Consider the following 13,677-nt stretch of genomic DNA (forward strand, 5'->3'; position numbering starts at 1 on the left):
AACATCAACAGCAGTGGCATCTTCCTTGTTTCCTGTTTCTACTATCTTCTGTACGGTATTATTCTTTTTCTGGGTTTTAGAACTACTTCATCACTTTATTACCTCTTTGTTAGAAGATGAAGCATTACACATTTTTTATTAATTATTTATACATCGAAATATAGAATTCATTATGATTTAAACAGCAAAAGGTATCCTGGGGGATTGGAGCCAAGGATGCCACAAAGTCACACCATGTGACAGATCTCATGTGAAAAGTTTATTAGGTGGAAGGGGAAAGAGGGCAAAGAGAAGGGATTGGCTTTTTACAAAGGGGTGCAGCACATGCACATACCAAGGATACACAACTCATGGCAACAGTGGAAATACTTCGTATTTTGTTGGCTGATGATGACACATACTGCGATGATTAGATTACTGAAGGCAGGCTCAGAGGTGGAGCTTTCCAACATAATTATTGAAATATATCATAGTAATTCAATGTGTGTGCACAATACATAGCAATCAAAACAAGGCTGTTAGCATTTCTATATCTTTCGGCACTGTTTTGGTATGTTGGGAATTTTGTACTGTTACGGCCCTTGAAAATATCTGATAGACTGTTCAAATCAATAGTTTACCTACTTTGCTTAGAAAAGCCAGAACTAACTCCTCCTCTGCCCCTTATTGAACTTCTTCCTCCTATCTCTTCCTCTTCCCAGCATCTAGTGGCCATTATTCTGGTAGTTTCTTTAGCAAATCTGACCCAGTTTGAAGGGATTACTTGCACCTCAGAAGCCACTGGAAATAGGAGCAGAAATGTCACCATGGATGCCTTGGGAGAGGTCAGACTCGAAAACCAAATTCCAAAAATTGTGAACGAAGAAAATCTATAACATTTCACAGAAAGTGGATTTTAATGACAGTGGCATGGAGTATGACTGCTGGTATGGCGGGGGATAAGTTAAAATTTCTAGACTCATCCTGAAGACACATTATAGAGAGTTAAACCACACTGAATCCTTTTGATGGTCACCACTGTAAGAAAGTGCATGACATAAATTAAAAAAAAAAAAAAAAGAATCTGTGCTCTTTTGAAGAGCAGGTATAGAAGACTGAGACTCTGAACATGCAGCATGCTCTTCCAGATATGGCAGAATGCACTTCCTAGCAGAAATCTTAAATACTGGAATGGAAACACAGTTCTTTGAAAATGGGGGGTGGATGGGGCTGATGAGATGACTCAGCAGTGAACTGTTATTTACAGATTATGTCTACTCACAACCATCTGTAACTCCACTTCCAGGGGATCCAGTGCCCTCTACTGGCACCCCTCCCCCCAGGTACCAGGCACACATGTGCTGTACATACATACATATAGATAACCACTCATACATACAAAATAAAAAGAAATAAACATTAAAATGGAGATTGAAGGAAATCTCAGTGAGGAGGTCATTCATAAGGCTCATTAGCCACCGTGTGGAACACCCTCGGTGTGATTTCAAAGAATGGCCTGAAAGGTCACTGCAGCTCTTCTGTGATCTTGCCTCTTTCTCCAGCTGTAAGGAGGTGAATTCTCCTCTCCTTCAGTCCAAGGGACTGGGAGTCACCTGTAACTGAGAGAGTACAAAGACAGGCAGGAGGTCAGAAAGGAATTTTAGCTTGGTCCTGCTGCTGGACTAGTTCACTGTTCACTAGTTCACTTCTCCTTTAATGCAGATAATCCTCCATTTTTCTTAGGTGGCTAGCCATGCTGTGAGAAAGCTCAACTAGCTGCAGGGAGGAAGATGCTCCGGAGGCCTAGGGTTCTGCAAGGGAGAAGGAAGGCCAGAAAGTCTCCAGTTGGTAAGTTTCCTGCCATGGAGTGAACAATCCTGAGGCAGAAACCCAGACTGTGGGTCAAACACATGACCTTCCCTAGTTCCTGACACACAGGAACATTTCTGAGTGAATGGTACAGCATTGAATAACCAGAACATTAATTTGCACAAAGCACTGTTTTATAGACTGAATCACAGTGGTTGGAAGATGGAAACATCCTGTGTTTATGATGTTTCATAAACCAGTGGCAAACAATGAAAGTGAAGGGAGTTTGTATAAATACCTACCAAAGATACAGAATGGGATGACCGTGAATACTCAGAGAGAAAAATACCAATGGTCAGATATGTCTAAACTCTTCTGGATACTTTGGGGTTGAAGGAAAGAGGAAAATATTTTGTACGTAAGCTAAGCATTGTGCCTTTCATACTTCCTTGTTGCCGGATAGGGGATAAACTGAGGAGGGTATAGTATTAGGAACAAGAAATAAGGAGGTATTAATGAGAATGCCTGGAAAGAAACAAAAGACTGATTGACTGATTGGAACAGCAATGATGTGGAGAGGTTGGAACCTTGCAGGTCCAGATCATATTGCCTTATCTTGTTCTAATTTTAGTTCCCTAAATAGCCATTCCTCTGTATCAGCCCTAACATCCTGTGATCCACAGATATCTACCTTTTGGAATCTATTATCTTATCAGATAACTAGCTCCCACCAACCCCAAAGCTAAGGGAAGTCATTAGATAGCGTTGAGTTTTATACAAGAGAATCCTCCATCTTGCTGTAACCACCTCTCTGATGTACCGCCATTGTATTTTAAAATTGCCATAATTTAGGACTTCCCCGCCCCTGTTTCTATAAAACCCCATGAAGCAGTTTCCAAGTAGGAATATGGAACCTGGGATGACTTAGCTCCAGGTTTTCCCAGCTATGGTCACACACATTTGGCTCCAGAATAAACTATCTTTTATTCCCATTGAAGTGAGAGCCATGGGATTTTGGTGTGTCTGTCCACAGAGGAAAGAACCTTCTGTGCTTCCAGGAGTCAAAGATAATTAGAAAGAAGTGATGGAGAGTTGAACTGGACTGAGTTGTAATAACTCTGCCTTTGGGGGTTTTCTCAGAGGTCATGCTTCCTTCCAAGTGTCTATTGTCAATCTGTGGGCAGAACCACTCCTTCCGAAGGGACTCTGGTTTGAACAAAGGGTGAAATAAGTGTTCAGTTCCCAAAACTCACCCCATGTAATCATCTATCGTGTTTTAATACTGCTACTGTGCCTGCTCAGGAACTCCTTGCAAGATTAGGGAATGATATAGGTTTATGAGCAGTTTTAATTTCCCATTTCTTTCCTCAGCTTTGGAGGGAGAAGTGCTGCACACCTCACTGAGGAGAGAGGAACAGCCCAACCTGAATGTGGCTGAGAGAAAATTCACTGAACATCAGAGCACTAATCCTTAAGCAGGCTCCCAGAACCCCAACATCTATCACAGAATGCTAGGGAGTTTCATAGAGCAAAGAAAGAGCAAGTAACACCAAACGCATCAGAGGCTGGGCAGTGGAGTGCACTCCCATCTCTCCAGACTTCCGACAATGCAAAGGGAATAAGTTTTACAGGACAAACACAGGGAATGCAAAGGAACAAAGGATGTAATATAAAATTGAGCCTATACTCTAGAAATAGACATTGAAGCATAGTGACCAGCCGCCCTGGAGACACTCGCAACTGTGGTAAGTTCAGGAATAGTATGTGCAGATTTCTGACACTAGTGAATATATATTAGTAAACTGGGATGATTCTGAATATTCAAGATTCTCTTGAATGGACCAACCACCATGACAGTAAACCCACTGTGAGGCAAAATTCGCGGCGGGTGGGAATGAGAGACAGAAGCATCAAGAACTTTACATCCTCCTCTGGTGTGACAGGTAGATCCGATTTGGTCCTGCTAGTTCCCCTCTGGAGACATTTCTCCATCAGAACAGTTGTAAGCCTGATAGACAGTGAGGGGCGCCTCACCCACAGGTGAAATATTCCTCTCCTTCCGGCGAGTTAGAGCAGCTCATCATGTCTTACAGCAAATCAATTTCAGAGCATTTGTTCATTGGCATGGAGCAAACTCACAGGTCACAGTTTCAAATTCGGGTTTGTAATAAGTGAAGAGCATTATCGCACCTGGGAGAGACTTCGGATGACCCTGCATGGCCTCATATGAAATGAGGCTTCAGTCTCAGCTCGCTTCTTCATAGAGAAATGTCTGCCTTGCTCAGGAAGCTGACAGCCAGCAGAAGGAAATGGTAGACACTCACACCAGGTCTTACCTTGTCCTCATGAAGATGCAGATGATAGGAACATGTCCTGTCTGGTCACAGGGATGGAAAGCTGCAGGCATCCAAATCATCACCAGAGCCCCCTCACAAGTATAAAATTCAAACTGGAGAGAAAGAGAGAGGCGTGAGTGAGGGAGAGACTGAAATTAGTAACCAAACATGGCTCTGTTTCCTAATGCTCATTCAGACAGAGGTTTGACGGCTGGAAATTATTGAAATGAGGCAGATGTCAAGGGATGCTGCAAGCACAGCTCCTTTCCAGCAGCAGTGGCTGTGTGCCTGTGGTTGCAGTATCCCTGTTAAATACCCCTCCTACCACGGCGGAGGGTCCTGAAGTACCTGCCCAGTGCTTTCCTCTTTGTGACTGAGATGAGCTATTGGAGATTGTTTAAAGCCCCAGGGCTAGATTGAAATCCTTCTCTTATTTTTCAATTGTTGTATTCAAGGGAGTCTATAGTCTCCTGTTCAACCACCCCAGGCAGGAGGAGAGAGAGAGAGAGAGAGAGAGAGAGAGAGAGAGAGAGAGAGAGAGAGAGAGAGAGAGAGAGAGAGATCTGCTTCTTCACATAAGCACATGGATCTCCACCTTCACTATCTAGAACTGCAAAGAGCGTCCAACTATAACTGAGGCTGGTTTTCATTCTCAGTCCAACACGTATAGGCATTCATGAGGTAAGGAATATGCAGGCCCATATGTGAAGTTCTGGTGGTCTTGTGTTGGAAATGTGAGCCCCAACCTCGGCATTCCAGATTCTGAAAGAGAATGGAAGTATGGTGGGAGATAAACAGTGGTCTTTCTTCAAATTGAGATGCATGAAACTGTCTTGCAATGTTTCGTTGGCTCCAAGAACTGCAATATCAGCTGGTAAAGGACTCAGCAGCATTTCCTTCTTGGGGCAAAGAGATGGGCTTGGGTCATCTGGAGGTGACAGAAATAAACAGAGTTTGAGAGTATATCACCTGACCACTAAACACCACAGAGTACCCCAGACAGTTATTGAGACCAGCAGTTTCTCAAGCAGAAAAATAGCTTTGTGTTTGACCAGGATGTCTGACCACACATAGCTAAGAGTTTTCACAGGACATCTTTGAGTTCTAAGACACTCTGGAGAGAATTGAGGTGCCTTACTTTTGCAGTACTGTAGCCCTGGATAGGAGATGGTATGCCCCCTGTAAAGTGGAAGCCAAAGGAGGCGCTTGCCTGCTTCTCCAAGGCTTAGAGTCCATTCATTATGAAACCAGGATAGGTTGGAGAGGCAGGAAGACCCCTATCTGCAGCTTGCAGGGGCTTTGCAAACTCTATCGGTAGGACTTGGTGTTTTACCTTAGCTATTGAAACCCTCTCCAAGGCTTAGAATAACGAACAAGACCAGGATAGGGTGGAGAGGCAGGAAGACCTTATGTGCAGAATGCAGGGTCTTTGCAAGCTCTGTCAGTAGGACTTAGTGTTTTACCTTAGCTATTGAAACCCAGTTCCAGATGGAAAAGCATAGGAGAGAAATCACTTATCCATATAGCACCTGATTTACTGCCCTCTTACATACTGTAGAGAATGCTAGTAAGAAGTCCTGTGTTTTCTTCCCTCCCTCTTTGATAAAGGAAAAGAAACAATTTCACACATAATTTTATATATGTTTTAAGATATCAGTTATTCAGTGTAAAACGTTGAGTACAATATAAGGATTACAAAAGATATTTTAAAAAACCCATGCTTTTGAATTTGCAGAACAATGCTTAATCACTTCACAGGATCCATTACTGAGGAAAGAACACCTTCACAGCCCTGGAATTACCTATTCCTTACTCGATTTAAGTGTTTGTTGTTTGTCTGTTTGTATTCTTTTCCATTTACTCCCAGCTCTCTCCGATGTAAAGAATATACTTGAAATTCAATACTCAAGGACTTTCATTATCAGTTGTGGTAAACTGGCAAAATTACAGACCTGTTGAGTTTTATGTTAAAGTTTATGTAAAGTTACTCAGTGTTAAGTAACTTCTCCAGTGAAATGCATGAAGCTAGGTTGAAAGGTTCCCCTGGCATCTATATGATCATCCACAAGTAATTTGTAAGAATCATACCACTGGAAAATGCCTACATTCATTTTACTTTCTTAGAAAAGTATGCACAGAATTTTCTAACCCTATAATGTGGTAAGAGTTAAGTATGAGAAGTGTTTTTCTAGTCACTAAGCTAAATTACCTATGTGTTGGAAATTTTATTTAATTGTGAATGGTGTCTAAACAATGAGTAGGATATTCATATAGTGTTTCTAGAAGTTTGCACTGCACAAAAATATCTGAATTAGGAATATGCAAGAAGAACTTCAAATCATATACCATGCTTATAAATTCATGCACTTTCTTAATTCTCTGGCTTGGTTCTATGAATTTTATATCTACCAGCACTAAGGCCCAGGTGCTCAGACAGCACTTGGTTACAAAACAGATTAGAATTTGGGGTTCAGTCATCAAAGTTGTGATAAACAACACTGGGCATTAATGCAGAAAGCAGATTGAGCTTTTTAATGGGACATCAAATAAGAGTTTATTAGCATCTATTAGGTTCAACCCGAATCTCAGGAAGTAGCATTAATGAGCATCATATATCAGTCTGTCTGTTATTAGATAACAGTATCCCTTAAAACCAGCAAGCCATACAGTACTTTATACTTTTTACCTTTATCTTTGGAATTAGCTGACATTCTATCCTGTTACACTGGCCTTACTATTAGTAATAGTGAACCAATTTATAAACCCATTAGTGACACTTTTTCCAGAAGATAAAAACAGTCAAAATTATCTGGCAGCAATTAATCTTAATGGCTGTATGCAGTAAACAGCAATGGGCTAATTCCAGCTCTGTCAGCCCCATCAAACAATCCCGCATTAGGCAGCTTTTCAGTGATCCATTAAGCATATTCAGAACAACAACAAATTCAATGCTGAAGGCATATGCACTAAACATTACAACAGTGATCTTCTGAAGCCATCATTATCTCTTAAATAGTACTTCCCCCATGTATTATCATTATGCTGTACATTAGAAATACTTTGATTAAACTCCCTTAATTCATAACAGACAGCTGCAGACCATTTATGCAGTTAATCTCAACACAACAGCTATTGAGGAAATATAACAAATGAAGGCTGTAAACTGGAAGTCATTACTATGAAAGATGTGGGTTTCCTAGGCCTCCTAGAGCAGAGTGCATCAGGATGGTCTTTGGGCCTACAATAATGGGGATGAGGCCGTTAATGACCTTCTACTCTCCTGGACCATCTGTCCCAGGAGAGCAGAGCTGGAGGCTGGGCACGTGATCACTTTAGGCTGAGCCATGTTCCCCGTGTATTGACCAGCTCTAGGATTTTTATGGAGGGGAACCAAAGCCATGCGTAACTTGAATTTCTCAACTTCACGATACAAAGTCAAGGTTTTGGTTGAGGACAATCAATCTCATTGATTTCACTGAGTCCTTACTCTAGGGCCCATAGGAGCTCCGTTGTGTGTCATTAGCAATAGCTTGGGGTTTCTTTTCCAACAGGCTGTGCCTTTGTGAGTTTGATCCTTTGCACTTGAGATTATACAGTTCACAGAAAAAAAAGCAGAGGGGAAAAAAAAAACTTACTAAATTTCCTCTAGAAACTTTCTTGTCAATGTGTTATTTTTATACCAATTCAGAATTTATTTTATTTTTTATTTTTCTGCATAGTAGCAATATTCCCCTTCAAATTCACAAGGCCATTTCCAGCTTTCCATTTTGCAGAATCAAATGTGCTCGGGCAGAATCTGATGAACAAGAAATCTGCATCAATTTCCCTGCCACTGCACCTTCTCAGAGCCTTTCCTTTACAGGTAGAGCCCATAAACATGCCGTGAATGGGCTCTATGTGCCGGGAGCCTTTCCTCTTCAGCAATCATTTCAAAGCCCTCACCACAGACACCGTGTCTACATTCTGATGAACTGGCCGAGTAATTAAAACATAAATTTTAAGCCCCCTTGGCCAACTCTGACAGTACTCGCTGCTTTCAGGGTTAGCTTAAATGAATTAAATACTGATTCAAAAAGTGAGGCCACATCATTGTGGAACGATAAGGCCCGGCTTTCAGAAGGAAAGACCAAACCCTGTGGTGGTTTAAACTGAACATCTGAAGAATTTGCCACATGGTCATGTGTCCATGAGCACCAAATTTATTCCTGTGTGCTGCTCTTCCCCTTCAGTGACCTCTGGTGCAGTACAGACCTTCACCTTCCCTTCCTCATCCTCAGAACACAATGCCTTTTAGCATGGATAGTCTTAGGGAGTTTTTCTTATTTTACCCCCATTTTTGCTTTAAATCTGTTGGAGAAGCAAAGATGAAGTGATGGTGTGTGGGGTCCCTTGTTTTTTGAAGCATTGCACGGGGACATGGCTGGTCATCTCTCCACACCTGCATCCTACTTTGAATGCCAGTACAACTTTGCAGTAGGCAGGATTTTTCACCCATTTTGATAAGTCTTCCTGTGTTCAACACAGGCATTTGGGTTAAAAAATCCCCATGTTTATGAGGCACACATAGTTTGAGTGCACACGGCCCCCTTTAGACACTCACAGCATATGTACAAATATCGAAGGCTCTGAGAAGTTGATGGGAAAGGAAACCTGTTCAACTGTGATGAGCTCAGCATGCCCAAACCTAGCTGGCCCAGTCACAGCTTTCTTTTGTACTAGAATAAGTGTTGCTTCGTAGAAGGGCACTGTGTTGTATTTTGTTTGTTTTTCCCTCCAGAATATATTTTAGGATAGGTTTTTCTAAATTCCTGGTTGGAATATTTTGGCCTGAAGATTAATGTGTGGCAGCAGAGAACAGTTTGTAAATCTATTATTATTTTTTTTTTCTAATTTTTGTTAGTAAGCGTTGGTTTAGCTTGGAGATACTATTGACCAGTGGCTGATGGTGAATGTCCTCAGGTTTGGAATCCACAAGCTTGTTTGACCTTGACTCCTGCTGTTCACTCCAAGACCCAGGTTAACAGGCTCCCTATAGAAAGGTTCATGCCAGGCAAAGCAAGTTTGCCTTGTCTAGTAATTATAGTTTTGCACCTGATGCTAAACATTTAGAGAACTGAAAAAAAATGTGCTGATTACCTTGCCTGTGCAGGGGTATCTTTAATTCTACCACAACGCCAGCTTCTTGAGTTCTACCTACATACACTGTCATAGGCTTGCCCCTGGCCTCAGTCAGGGAACTCCAGACAGCAAGACTGTTAGAGGGCAAATGCTGTATGCTAGTCTGAAGTATGTTTTGACATCCCGCTTTAGGATTTCACTGTATCTTTCCCCAAAGGGCTGTATTATACAAGAGTATATCTATGATGAATATAAACGCAGGTCACATTCTAGACCTGTCCTATACAATCCTTTTTTCTCCACTGCAGCTCTGGGAATGGAATGCTATGGGCTCCAGGAAAAGTAGCCAAATGTCAGTATGGCTGACAGGTTGGTGAGTCACATTAACTATTTAAAAAAATGATAAAATTGACTTGGAAATTTTTTGAAAGGGTTGAACTAAAATGTTGATGCTCAAGGAAATACGCATGGCTTAATTGAGGCTGTAGACCTAGACTTCTGTGCCTGCCTGCATGCACATGCCAATGTGTTGGTACCTATGGAGCCTTCTCATACTATTGCCAATAACCTACCAAATTCCTCCGCCCCTCCACAGCCTGCATTAGAGAGAGAGATTCCTTCTAGGAGAGAAAGGAAAGACCCCCATGGAAGGTATGGTCTCCCTTGCTGGATTCCATTGCACCAACCTTTAACATAAAGATTTGTAAAAAAAAAAAAACGTAAATCAGGGGAGAGGAGATAGAAAAAGAGATGACATCCTATGAATTTTTGGTAAGAACTGGCAGCCATAAGAAAAGGTCAAAGACAATTTTCATGTATATATTTGAGACAGACAGACAGAGGGGGGGAAGGGAGGGAGAGAAAGAAGGGGAAAGGGGCAAGACAAGGCGAGGAGAAGGAAGAGGTGGAGGAGGAGGGGCCAGAAGAGGAGGTAGCACACCTTTGCTAGTATTAGGGCAGCTGAGTGCTAAAATACAGGAAAACCTTGGGGACCCCATACCTGCACCATAGCCTTCTAAAGCCAAACATTTAAAAGAAAGTGTCTATCTTGGTGACCCACTTATCTTGAGTTGTGCCTAAAAGTGCACACAGACCCATTAACCTCCAGTGTCTCACTATTTCCTGTCCCACGGCTCCTGAGACTAGGTTTCCAGTCATTGTGGTGTGTTATCAGATTCTCCAGTGAGTCGAAGCATGGGCTATGGAACACCAAATTGTGTAAGTCTTCTATGGCTAGCTCTTGTCCCCTGTACCATCCACTGTCCATATCCCTGGTGCTGTGTTCCCCCCTTTTCTTCCCTACTGCCAGTACTCAGTGCTCCTCTCTTTGTTCTGTGTTTCTGATGAGTTTGTGGTCCTCAGGGCCATCCACTTAAGAATTACCCATCTAGAGATGTGGGTGTGCTCAGGAACCTTAAGAAAAGCCAGCACACTCTCTACAGAACTCTCTGGAGTCCCATGCTTGACCAAGTTGACACTTTCTGGCAGGGTCCATCCTCAGCTGAACTCTCTTCTTCATCCTTCCTTCTTGCCTGGCTCCGGATCTGCTCACCTCCTGCTGGTCCATATACTAAGTGCTTGTACCGCATGTGATCTTTCATGTATCAAGCAAGGCAATGATACTCAGGCATTCTAATTCAGCCTCAGTGAATGGCTCAGAGCATGCGTCTATGAAATAATGAACGAAAGAATGTAAGACATGCTGAGCAGAACAAGCTCCACTCCTTGTTCTGGTATAGTGGAGAACTGCAGGGTCCATAAAAGTTTGTAGACATTCACTACACAAGTCTGGTATGCTAATACAAGCCTGTAACCCCAGCATTTGGGAGACTATGCTGGGGCTGTGAAAGACTGAGGTTAGTCTGTGCTAGCCTCAAACACACACACACACACACACACACACACACACACACACACACACACACACGAGAGAGAGAGAGAGAGAGAGAGAGAGAGAGAGAGAGAGAGAGAGAGAGAGAGAGAGAGAGAGAGGGAGAGAGAGAGAGAGAGAGACTGAGAGAGAGAGAGAGAGGGAGAGGGAGAGGGAGAGGGAGAGAGAGAGATGGGTAGATAGATAGAGAAGGAGAGAGATTTTGGACTAGAATGTATAGTGAAATTAGAGATGATTTTATCTTACTTTCATGTTCACAAATGTGCATAGATTTTAGAGTGAGCACTTACAAGTCACTCATTTTTTTTTTAAAAACTCTCTTTCTGCCACTGGCCACAGCTTTACTGTTGCTGCATGTGCTGGATGGCATCTTCTCTGGTTCCTGTTCTTCTCTGTGTTTCTTACTCTTTGTCGATTTCCCCTCAAGCTTTGGTCTGGACTTAATGCCATTTGGTTTGTGTTTGAATACATGGTGGGCACTTCCTATAGGGCATTTCAGGGTGGCTGTTCATTTCTGCTAAGCTGGATTCCTGTTGCTGAAACTCTGCATCCTCATTGCCAGTATGTCAGTATGTCCTCAAGTTGTGGCAGCTGGGTGTGGAGTGTCAAAGAGTGCTGAAAAACTGGGTTTTCCAAGGGCTCCGGGGGAAGGATTTATTCTAAAAGAGGAGGGGCAATCATTCACCCACTGCACGGCACACTACCAATTTCTCCTAAGGAGGTAGAGTGGCTGGTTCACCAAAGGAAAATAAAGGAACTCAGCCAAGCTCCCCACACACCTCCCTCCCAAGGCCAAGTGCCTCCTGAGCCTTCCTCTGGATCATTAAGACAGTGGCTCAGCCCATGGCAGGCTAAGCCCAGAGTCCACCCCATAAATGCTGTTGACCAGCTTGCTCCTCAATCCCTGTCAATGGGCCTTTCATTCCTAGGAAAGCTAGCAAATTCTCTTAAATAGCAATGTAATATTGAATGTTTTTTCTAAGTCATTGCCTGAAAACTTACTGGGGAAAATTGGTGCACTAGTCTAAGGCTATTAAAAATGATTTTTTAAAAAAGTGTAATGACTCTGGGAACACACGGGCTTTCTGCATTCACGCTGCATCAGGTACCCAGAGCCTCGGCCTCCAACTGGGATTTATTGATGGGATGAGCCAACTGAGTTTAACAAATACTTAGTAAGTGTACAAGATGTTTAAGGCACAATACTAGGAGTTTAGGAAATGGACAAGTATGGAACATGGGCCTTGTTTTCAAGGATTCAGAATATAGTGCTCAGCAATGAGATGTGATATGAATTTTTGATTGTGAGTTTCAAGATAGACGTTTTCATTTCTTCTTATTAGATGCTTTTCTTTTAGCTGAGATGAATTCTCATTCTTTCATTCAAATGTCAATCTTGTGCCTTTTTTTTTCAGCAAGTCACAGTTTGTCCATTGGTGCAGTACAAGCTTAAATCTTGGTCCACACTTCCCTCAACAAATATTCACTTAATGACTAATTGCTATGTGCCAAGAATTGATCCGAGACTTATTGAGATGCTAGAGAACAGAAGTTCAGTACACACATACATTTTAATATGCACGCATGCATATATGTGTGGGATATAATCACATGAACACACATAACTATATGTAGTTGGCCCTTGGAATCTGTGGGTCTTTAGATCATGAATTTAATTAACTGCAGACCAAAACTATTTTAAGAAAAACCTTTCATCTGTGATGACTACATACAGACTTTTCCCCATCATTATTCTCTAACCAAAATGGTATAATAATTATTTATATAGTCTTCGGATGTTACAAATAGTATAGAGATTATTTAAAAGATATAGGAGGATGTGAATCAACCCTTCACAATGTATGAGTGCCTGTATCTGTATACACATGTGTGTACATATATTTTACATATGTGACCATGCATGTTTATGTGCATGTGTATTCCTGTATATAGGCACATATATGTATTCGTGTATTTGTAAAGAATGCAGCCACACAGCTCTTTCTTGTTGGGAATTGAGAAGAGCTGTGAAGAGAAACCAGGCAGGATAGAGGGCTGAGAGGATGAGGGCTTTCCTGACATGGCCTGTGTTTTTCAGGCAGCTTGGCTGAAAAGTGTCTGGGTGAAAAAACACCAAGAGCAGGATGCCCAGCAGGTGCAGAGGCCGAATGCAGAGTGAAGTTGGAGTAGCTAAAGAACAGCCAAAATCTGTGGCAACATGGCAGAAGAGGTGAGTGACCTGCAGGAGGCAAAGTCTAGAGATGAGAGGGGGTCATCAGCCAGTGCTCCGTGCTGTTACCCACATACCAACTGTGCAGATTTTTGAGCACAGAAGCAACCTAATTTGACCTTCATGTACAAAAGCCATTTTGAGTCTGAAGAGATGGCTCAGTGGTTAAGAGTATGTACAGAGCTCTTGTAGAGGACTCCAGTTCAATACCCAGAACTCACATCAAGACCACAACGGCTTGTAACTCAAGCTCCAAGGGGCATTTGATGACACTGGCTTCCTCATATACCTGCACTCACCTGAACACGCGCACG

The 13,677-nt window shown here is 42.3% G+C and overlaps 1 long non-coding RNA gene across 7 annotated transcripts in view; it reads right to left on the bottom strand.

Moving 5' to 3' along the window:
* Window positions 1-237: 237 nt before the first annotated feature.
* LOC128114775 (uncharacterized) overlaps window positions 238-13,677 on the bottom strand; it is a 108,891-nt gene continuing 95,451 nt past the window's right edge. For 3 of the 7 annotated variants that reach the window (XR_008219894.1, XR_008219897.1, XR_008219895.1), the window contains 3 exons: window positions 4,720-5,052; window positions 4,125-4,237; window positions 238-1,598 (listed from right to left, as the gene is read on the bottom strand). This is a non-coding gene — a long non-coding RNA (uncharacterized LOC128114775). The remainder of the gene's footprint in view (window positions 1,599-4,124; window positions 4,238-4,719; window positions 5,053-13,677) is intronic. The other 4 variants (XR_008219896.1, XR_008219898.1, XR_008219900.1 and 1 more) reach the window with 3 other exon arrangements.

The sequence above is a fragment of the Peromyscus californicus genome, unplaced genomic scaffold (assembly GCF_007827085.1).
Source record: "Peromyscus californicus insignis strain IS unplaced genomic scaffold, ASM782708v3 Scaffold_19__1_contigs__length_69161282, whole genome shotgun sequence".
Taxonomy (NCBI): domain Eukaryota; kingdom Metazoa; phylum Chordata; class Mammalia; order Rodentia; family Cricetidae; genus Peromyscus; species Peromyscus californicus.